The sequence below is a fragment of the Rhea pennata genome, chromosome 1 (genome assembly GCF_028389875.1).
Source record: "Rhea pennata isolate bPtePen1 chromosome 1, bPtePen1.pri, whole genome shotgun sequence".
Taxonomy (NCBI): domain Eukaryota; kingdom Metazoa; phylum Chordata; class Aves; order Rheiformes; family Rheidae; genus Rhea; species Rhea pennata.
This window is the reverse complement of record NC_084663.1, coordinates 10766107-10776597: the sequence shown is the minus strand read 5'-3', so window position 1 is coordinate 10776597 and position 10491 is coordinate 10766107.

The following is a 10491-nucleotide window of genomic DNA, read 5'->3' as shown; positions in this document are numbered from 1 at the left end:
CTGGGGCAGGTGGAGGTGGCTTTGCCCACAGGAGATATGCACTGGGTAATGAGTTGTTACCATGTTAAGGAATGTTGGGAGGAAGCAAGCAGACTGCAGAGTATCTGGAAAGATTAAAAAGAGGTTGGAAAGGACCTTCACAGAGGCCCTGCGGAGATGAGAGCCTAAACTCCTAACTGCACAGATGAACAGGCAGCCAGAGTCTTGGATCAGTCGTGTTGCAAATAGAGACTCCTATGATAGAGAAGGCTCAAAGCTTGTGACTTAATGGTAGGCTACTTGTCCACCTGCAGATACACAACTACACAACAGGTTCAGTTACCAATGTGAAAACCATGTCTGGAGAGGTATCTGAGCAAGTCAAGCCAACACTGGCACCAAGATGAAGCAGCAAGTGATAATTCCTGCAGGGGATGGAGACCTTATCTGCCAATCTAATGGGCTATTTAGGGAGATATGGTGTTTGCCAGAATGAGGGCTGAGGCTGTCAGCCAGTGTCAAAAAGCCCAGATCACTGGCCAAGTCCTAATGATGAGGCTGGGCTGAGGCTGGACTGGATGGTTGGCCACGGATTTGGGTCAGCATCAGGCCTGGAGAGGGTAACCGGTGTCAGACACAGCCCATAGTGGTCTGACAGGGCTGTGTTACATTAAGATGATAATGTAAGATGGGGATGGAACATAAATCCTTAGGCTTGCTTTCTAACTAGCAAGTGTGCCCTAGGCTTCTTAATCTGGCATCCAAATGTACAGTAAAAAATTAGTTATGTATTTTTTTCTCTAGTAGAGCCAAATTCTTGATTCTTCCATAATTTAGAATATATGCAGAATGTCCTTGCACCAAGAAGAAAAATAAAACAAAGAAAATATCAAAGAACTTTCTAACAGATTTACTGTTAATGTAATGTAACAAATTCCAATATGTGAGATTAGAAGCAATGGATAATTCAAAGAAGTTATTTCTGTCTATGATCCTTGGTCAAAAGGGGTCTAAATGACTTGTACTGTCACTGCATTGACCATAAGTGAAATGAGGAAACCTGACCAGGGTACAGACAAGAACAGACAGTACTTAGCCTGCTCTGCTGTATTTTTGTGTTTGCTGTGAGAGCAAGTTTAGAAAAGCTGCCTGCCTTTCATTTAATCAGTTTTCCAGGGCACATCTGCACAAACCTTTCACCTGGACAGACGTTAACATTTTTTTTTCCAGATTCAGTCTCTACGGTGGACTGGCTGGTTGGGTATATTTAGCCCTGAACAGAGGCTCTAAAAGGTGAATAATGATGCTAGCTGGCTTTGAAAGAAGAGGATGTCTAAGCTCCCCGGTGAACAGAGCACTAATCTCAGAGCTTCTGTATCAGTTCAGGTGCACTCAAGAAAGTCCACAGCTGCAGACACCATTCATATAAAATTATGTAGTGTTGAAAGGAGCAGGTCTGGTTCTCTAGTGTACACGAAATGAGAACAGAATAAAAGAAGGGCTTTTTTTTTTTTTTTTTTTTTTTTTTTTTCCCAATTTCGGGAACAGTGGAAATGTATTTTTCCCTACCACAATTTAGAGTGAGTAGGTCTACTTTACAGCTCCATAACATCACCTCCCCGAAAGACACCCTGCCACAACCACACTGAAAGCTCTAAGGCACAAGCCTATTTTTCTTGAGAATTATTTTTGATGTAGCAGATTCTAGAAGTTAAAATCCATTTGCAGGCTGTGCAGGGTTGAGAAACTCCTCTGAAGAACAGCTTTGTTACAGCTAACTTTCCTTCATACTAGATTTCAAACAAAAAGGTTTATAGAATTTTTTTTTTCCTTTTTAACCTAAATAAAACCCTTTCCTTCTCCAGATTGCTAAGTATGTGAGTCTACATTCTCATCCAGAGGTTAAAAGTTAAATTTAATTAAATTTATGTTTTAGGTATAAAACATATGGCACATCACAGGATGCACTGGGCCGTTGAGATGTGCAAATCCCAAGTCTAAACTATACTTTATTCCCCAGCTTCTCCTTCTCATATCAGAGAAAACAGATGACTAACTTGTGGCCTATTTATAAGAGTATGGTGTTGTTTTGAGCTACTGTCAAGAAATGGGGTCTTGGATAAGAGTATATGGAGATCCTGTGCTGAGAGAGAAACAGTAAATAAGCAAAACAGATGTTTGAAGATGCCTGGGAAGAAAACTCTGGAGGAAAAGAAAAAAAAAGAAAAAAAAAAAAAAGAAAAGAAAGAAAGCAGGAAATGATCTTTAAATCTTTAAAGACAGACTAAAGAAAAAACACTCAAAAGATAAAGCATAAGGGCCACACTGTCAACAGATATTGTACTACATGAACATGAACAGTCCTGGAGTTAAGCCAGAGTGATATCATCAGTTATAATAAGATGACTGAAATATAGCACAGGAAGGACTTGACTTCCCTGGGTTAGCAGGTGGGAACTCCTTCACCAAGAGGGAAAAAGCCTATGTGCCCCAGAAATGTCTGATAAGCTGGAGAGTTCTTATGTTTTATTCCTACTTATACATTCATAAATGTGACAACCTACTTTCTGAGGATGACCTGGAGAAAATACTAGGACCACGAATATCATGTGACTGTGGAAAAGTTCATATCTATCCACTGTTCTTTTCTATCCTATGGTCTATCTCTTCCAATTTTGCTTTTTCTAGCATCCCAATTAAAAAATAATGTTTCCACATTTTGACTCCTCCAAAGTATATCTCCTTAATCAAGGATTTCTGAATTATTTCAATCCTAGATTCATCACTTACATTCCTACATTATTTATTGCAATACCAAATAGTAGATAGCAAAGCGTTAGGGATCAAACAGTGTAAAGTCAGCTTAAATCATTCATCAGCAGCTCAAGATCAAAGTTTAAATTTAAAGTTATTCCCTCTTCTAAATACATTTAACACGCTCCCTATTCACTTATTACCTTCCATCATCAACAGAATACCTAAAACCACTATCAGATATTTCTAAATGAGAAATATTTTATCCACATGTTAATCAAATACTTGTGGTGCAGTTTTATCAATGCCATATCTTTAATACATTTACTCATGCAAATAACCTAGAATGCAAGACTTGAATGTTTCCCAGTCTGCACATGGAGTGCTCTTCAAGGACTGATAGAACAGCTGCAGTCAAAAAGGACCTCTGGAGATCATCTTGTCCAATGCCCCTGTTCCAGCACAGCCAGGACACTGTCCAGGAAGCTTTTGAATATCTTCAAGGATGGAGACCTCACAGCCTCCCTGGGCAACCTATTCAAACACACAGTCACCCTCACAGTAAAATAGTTTTTCCTATGTTCAGACGTAACTGTCTGTGTTTCAGTTTGTGTCCGTTGCCTCTTGTACTGTTACTAGGCATCACTGAAAAGAATCTGGCACTATTCTCTCTACACTCTCCCTTAAGGTATTTACAGACAGGCTAAACAGGCCCAGCTCTCTCAGCCTTTTTTCATGAGAGATGTTCCAGTCCTCTAATCATTTTAGTAGTCTTATGCTGGATTCTCTCCAGTAGCTCCATGTCTTGTACTGAGGAACGCAGAACTGGACACATTACTCCAGATGTGGCCTCACCCAAATATGTAGAGAGGAAGAATCACCCACCTTAACCTGCTGGCAACACTCTTCCTAATGCACTCCAGGAGACCATTGGCCTTCTTCGCTACAAGGGCACTTTGCTGACTCATAGACAGTTGTCCACTAAGGCTTCCAGGTCCTTCTCCACAAAGCTACTTTCAAGCAGATCAGCCCCCAGCCTGCGCTGGTGCATGGGGATATTCCTCCCTAGGTGCAGGACTCTCCACTTGCCTTTGTTGAACCTCACAAGGATCCTCTTTGCCCCTCTCTCCAGCCCATTAAGGTCCCTCTGAATGGCAACACAGCCCTCTGATGTATTAGCCACTCCTCCCAGTTTAGTATCATCAGCAAACTTGCTGAGGGTGCACTCTGTCCCTTCATCCAGGTCATTGATGAATAAATTGAACAGGATTAGATCCTGCATTGACCCTGGGGTACATCATAAGCTATAGGCCTCCAACTAGACTTTGCACCACTGATCACAACCCTCTGGACTCTGCCTTTCAGGCACTTCTCAATCCACCTCACTGTCTGCTCATCTAGCCCATACTCCATTCAGCTTGGCTATGGAGTTATGGGAGAGAGACTGCATTGAAAACTTTACTGAACTCGAGGTAGACAGCATCTACCCAGTAGATGCTACCTCATCTACCCAGCCAGTCATTCCATCATAGAAGGCTATCAGGTTGGTTAAGCATTATGTCCCATTTGTGAATCCATGCTGACTGCTCCTGATCACCTTCTTGTCCTTCAAGTGTTGGAAATGGCACCCATGATGATATCTTCCCAGGAACTGAGGTGAAGCTGACCAGTGTGTAGTTTCCTGGGTCCTCCTTCTTCCCATTTTTGAAGACTAGAGTGACATTTGTTTTCTTCTAGTCCTTAGGTACCTCTCCTAATGTCATGACCTCTCAAACACAATTGAGAGTGGCCTAGCAAGGAGACCAGCCAGCTCCCTCAGAACTCATGGGTGCATCCCATCAGGGTATGTGGACCTGTGTATGTCCAGTTTGTTGAAATTATCCTTAATCTGATCCTCCTCCACCAAGGGAAAGTCTACATTTCTCCAGACTTTCTCCTGGTCTCTGTGGACTGTGATTCCTGAGGGCTGGTCCTAGCAGTAAAGACAAGGTAAAGAAGGCATTTAGCACCTCAGCCTTCTCTGTATCCTTTGTCACCAGGCCCCTGTCCCGTTGAGCAATGAACTCAATTTTTTTCTAGTTTTCCTTTTGTTACTGATGTATTTACAGAAGCCCTTCTTGTTGCCCTTGACATCTCACACCGGATTTGTTGATTGCGTGGCCTCCATACCTTTTGTGGTCTCTTTTTATGACTGATTCACACTGATTATGTGTACAGGTGCTCATTAGTCTTTAGCTGGCACACAGTCACCTTCTATGATTGGCCTATGACCCCCTGACCGTTAGTCACCCATGTAAATAATCCATTACCTAGTTACAAGCAGTCAGACAGATACATCTTAGCTCTTTTTTTGATAATGGAAGTGCCCTGCATCTATCTATCAGATCATAATTAGATCATAGCTGACATAGATAAGCTTTCCATTTTTTCAAAACCTGCAGCTAATGTAACGCTTTAGGCATCAGATTTTACCTTCAAAGTACAGCTTGGCCTCAGCCTCATATCACTGGTTTTGCCTACAGCCACTTGCTGAACTGTGAGATGATGACTTAGTCAGCCTGCATATCCTTTGTATGTAAGCTTTGTCAGTTGTCTTCTTCAACAGTGGCTATATATCCATGAAAACTTATCTTCTCAATTTTTTTCTTGTTTTTTCCAGAAAACCAAAATCTGTTACTTCTGGTGTGTCTAGGCATTTAGCTTCCAAGCTAAAATTTTCCATTGAAAATAGAAGTATTAATAGATGTAAGAGATTTCTATTGAGATTTTCCAAGGAAAGAGAAGACTAAATTCTATGTGAGAGCTACTACCTGTTACTCAGACTTGAAGTCCATGTCAGAGACAGTTATTAATGCTCATTAAAAATTTTCTATTGTTGAACAAGCTTGTAGTTATTTCTAATTCTTTTTTTTTTTTTTACTATTATTATTACCTCCTAACTGCCATGTGAAGAAAGATCTTATGCATAACCTCAATGCTTTCCTTCTCTGGCTGTCTTCCTATAGATGCTTGATATTAATCTTTTTCTTAATATTGTCCCAATATTTGACATTTACTATCGTATCATTTATGCTTCAGAAGCTACATCTTTGTTGACTTTGCAAATATTTATTGTACAGCCTTTGCAATACTTACATCTAACCCTGTCAACCTTCCCAGCTACAGCAGCCTGATATTATTTTTCAAAAACCTATTAACCTAACACTAATAAATAAGGACCTAGTGAGTTCAGTCTTTCCCTGCTATTGGTGCTCACCCTCAGGAGCCCATGCTGCTTTGATTAAAGGCCCTTTATAAGCCATAAATGAGTAGCAGCTGTTCCTGACATCTCTAGGAAACTTGGCAAATTAGACTGCTTCACATCTGATGAAGCTGCAGGTGGGGCATGACAGCTTTCGTTTGTGGTCTTCAAATCAGTTCCCTCGAATAAATGTTCCACATCAAAACCAATCCTATTTTTAAAATTTTGATGAAGGGAGAAAAGGGAAAAAAAAAAAGATGAATGTATCCTAGATAACAGAGCTACCTGGAGAACTCTTACCCTGCAACATATAGTGCGGAACCACTATAAACAATGCTTATTTATATACTGAAACTTTTGCTGCCTGGAACACATTGAATGATGATCCACATCAAAATTTTGATGAAACAGCAATACGTCACATATAATAAGAGATAATAAATCATGATATAGGGTGCTGTGAATGAATCAAAAGGAGCCAAAGTTAAGTTACAGGAGGGAGGAGCCATACATTCAACAGCACTGGGGCAGATGTGGCCAGGAACTCCATGGTCCTACTCAGGGGCAGGATTCTACGTTGTCTCATATGCACTAATATCAACAGTTTATTGGTACACATAAACACAGTCGTTAAATGGATTAGTTATAGCAACTGCACCCTCTAACATGAGAGCACACTAGTGAGACTTACATAGTCAGGGTCAAGAGTCTAAAGTTAGTTTCCCAATATACTGCATGTTGCAGGAATGCATAATCTAAGATCATATTTTTGATATGACAGCCATGTACAATTAGGTTAGTATTAACTAAGAAATTACATGCAGGTTTTAAAATGTTTAGGTCACATTTGTTATTCTGAGTCATAAGCCTAATGACAAACTGAGGATATTTGGAATTTTGCTTTATTTTATTTTTAATTCTATCTCAAATTTGAATAATCACATTTTGGTCTCTTATATCCACTATATATGTCTGCTCATGATCTATCCTTCTAAATGTTGTCTGCTACAGCATCTCCACTTAAATTCTTTGCTGTTCAGAGACTGACATTTGGAATGTATTAGATGAAACATAGGTAGTAAAAATTGAGAAACTATAAAAAAGATTTCAATTGTCAAAGGATCAACCCAGACCAACTGTTAGCTCTGAAAATCACAACTGTTTATACAATGGCTCTTCACAGAATTATAGGATGGTTGAGGTTGACAGAGGTCTCTGGAGATTATCTAATCCAATGCCCCTGCATCAAGGCAGGGTTACCCAGAACACGTTCCTCAGGTCTATGTCCTATCAGGTTTTGAATATCTCCAAGGGTGAAGACTCCATAGCCTCTCCAAGCAAGCTGTTCCAGCGCTCAGCAACTGAACTATTCATCAACATATGTAAAAATTTAAAGAGTAGGTGAAGAACCATTTACTGTTATCCCTAGTACCAGTTGTAGTTTCACTGGCACCTCAAAATAAAACCTCGGAGTTCAGTGTGAAACCTTAGTTTCCTTTTTACACTTAAAAGAAAAGCTGGAACATCTTGATACTGTGGAATTACAGATATAAAATTTATTCCTGCTGTTGGGTAGAAAGACTGGTAACTGAATTCTCTTTGTTCACTCAATTAAAAATACAAACAGCATAATAATTTCCTCCAATCATACTTACTACCTGACATAGTATCTAATACTGTTGTGGTATTTTACTACTATTAATATATGTTTCTATCCAAGCAAATTAAAGGAGGTAATAAAAATAGCCGAAGTTACAGTTTAAGTATCAGCACAGTCACTACAAAATTTCCCATTGACCAGAGTGGTTTGGTTCATAGCCTAATAAAAGAACCCTGTACAGGTGGTTTAAGAGCATAATCTTGCACTTAAAAGGATAGGGCCAATCTTTTGCCCTGCGAGAGCCTATTATGGGCCAATATTGCGTATCCTGAGTTGCATAAGTCATTTGTTCCTTTGGAATATTCTCTTGAGGGCCTTTAATATTTCTTATTCATTTCTTTTTAAACAATCTTCCTTAAAATTGTGTTTGTCTTTTTTGTTGTGTGCGTCCCAACATTCCCTTGTGAGGAGTATTTTATGGAGAAGGAGTGAAAAAAATTGTAGAACAGTGATACTTGGTAAACATTAGAAGTGTACTGTTTCTCATTGACTTTTACTGGTATCTTTTTTCTCTAGCTCTCCCTCTGGACACCTTTTGCCCTCCAACACACAGTAATCTAGCTTTGCTTTCAATATCTTTTCCCCAATAGCAGAGTGACTTTCAAAGTTCACTCTCCATGAGAAGAATTAAACTGGGACTTGCAAGAAACCCACTAGCCAGGGGCGTTTTTCTGAAAGTATCAATGTCTGAAGACTAGTAGCTTTAAATGTGGCTTCTTCTTAACACTGCACAAGGCTCAGTGTATCCTTTCACTCACAGCCCCATGAACCTTTTTTTGCATATTAGCTTCTGTCAAAAGAGCAAATAATGGAAAGAATAAACACTCACATTCTTTTAACGGCTGAAACATTACAGCAGCCTGAATCCTGATGAAAAGTGGTCTAGGAAAGCACAAAATTTACTTAGCTTTTAAAAACAATGAGAACTTCAAGGATTATTCTTGATTTCCTCCAAAACTTGCTATCCTTAGTACATCAAAATATTGATTTTACCAAGTAACCTCACATTCATTTCTCTCTTGGGACACCAGTAATATGCCTGTTATTTCACTAAGATGCTTTATGCACTGCTTCAGAGTTAGACCATCTTTTTGCTCTTAGAGCAGGCTCCATACTTAGATTCTGTTTCTAATGAAATGAAGACTTGTGGTGAAAGAAACCTGTAACTCAGTGATTCCAGAAGATACTAAGGGAACCTAACAAATTTGCATTGTCTTTGTAAACATGATAGCTGGTTGTGTGTGTAGCACAAACTATGTCTCACAACAGAACATTTGTATTGTGTCTATACTTGTCGCTGGTAATACCACTCCCTGGAACATTATACAAAACTCAGTTCTTCTTTAATGTGTTAGATGAGCTCTCTGAGATGACTTCCACAGTTTCTGAGTGTCTCATAATCTTTACAGCAGCATAATAAGAAAGTGCTCTTTTTCTCCATAGCAGAAATGAAAAGCTGCAACTCTGTGGCTAGCTATAAATCTGGGGACTTGAGAGCACTTTCATGCTGTCCTCATTTGTACACTCTGCTCCCTATGTCAAGAAAACCTGGATATTGGGCCAGCAGGGAGCTGTGGGACATTAAGCCAATTCAAGAACTGGAAGACTAGGTAGCCTGAACACACCATAGTGTGATGCTGCCACGTGCAATAAAAGGAGTTTGAGAGACTAACTGGCTTGTTACGGATAAAATGAGAAGTTGGCATCATAGTAAGGAATTCTGGACTTTTATCTCCAGAGTGCATGGCCATATCTCTAACCACTAGTGTCTACAGAACTGTGGATGAACCAGAGCTCCTGCAACAGCAAGGAGGTGGCTGTAGTTTTAACTTTAAACAATAATATGGGATCTTTTGTCAGAAGGAGGTAGGAACGGGCTGGAAATTCCATTCTCTAGCACATCTCATTTGATATTTTGTTTTCATGCATTTGAATAATACAATAGAAATAAAACTGGAGAATTCTGCTTCTCTACTTACTGGATGGTTAAGTGGCTGCTACCAACGACTGTGGTTATTGAGTTTAATGCTATCTTGCCCTGCCAACATGCCTCAGTCATCAGCTTCTAGGAATTTTTGTGTTTCTAGCAAAGGTGTCAGTCCTGCTGGTAGTTCTGTCATATGCACAAATGTCCACTAGAAAATGAGCTGGGAAACTGACTGAAAAAAGCCACTAGATAAAGTTATTGATATTGATATATGACTACCAACCTGGGAAGGATCCAAATCACTGCCATAATGTGTTAGAGATGAAACTCCACATAAATCTCTGTCTCTGTGCCATCAAGCCTCCTTAGGGAAAAAAAAAAAAAAAAACAAAAAACGGAAAAGCTATCAAGAATACATTGAAACTGTTCACAGGTCTGACTTCAGAAAAACAAACAAACAAAAGATCTTATGCACAATTATATAATTAAGATTCTGTTTGAAACCGTCATTGTTCTTTTCCATAAAAGAATTAGGTATTCATTACTTTCATTACACTCCATTCTGCTAATATGATTCATCACATATATCTAAAAATGTAAAAATGAAGTCATTTAACTATTATTGACCATAAACCATACTTCTAATTACTTACCTCATAAGTGTTCATTCATCATCTAATTCTTTGATTCTTCTACATTACACTATAGCAAGCACAGAATAAGAGACCTTAGCCTGATGCCAAAAGATATTTATCTTTGATCATTGTAATCATCATCTTAGTGAGTTAAATGGAGGCTGTAATCCTCTTAACAATTGTTATTGACTTGAAAATGTTTATAGTTTGGGTTAAGCCTCTGAGAAGTATTGTTCTTCTCTTACAAATATGGAGAGTGATCAAAAACATGCATCTGTATTCTCTCTTGAATCCT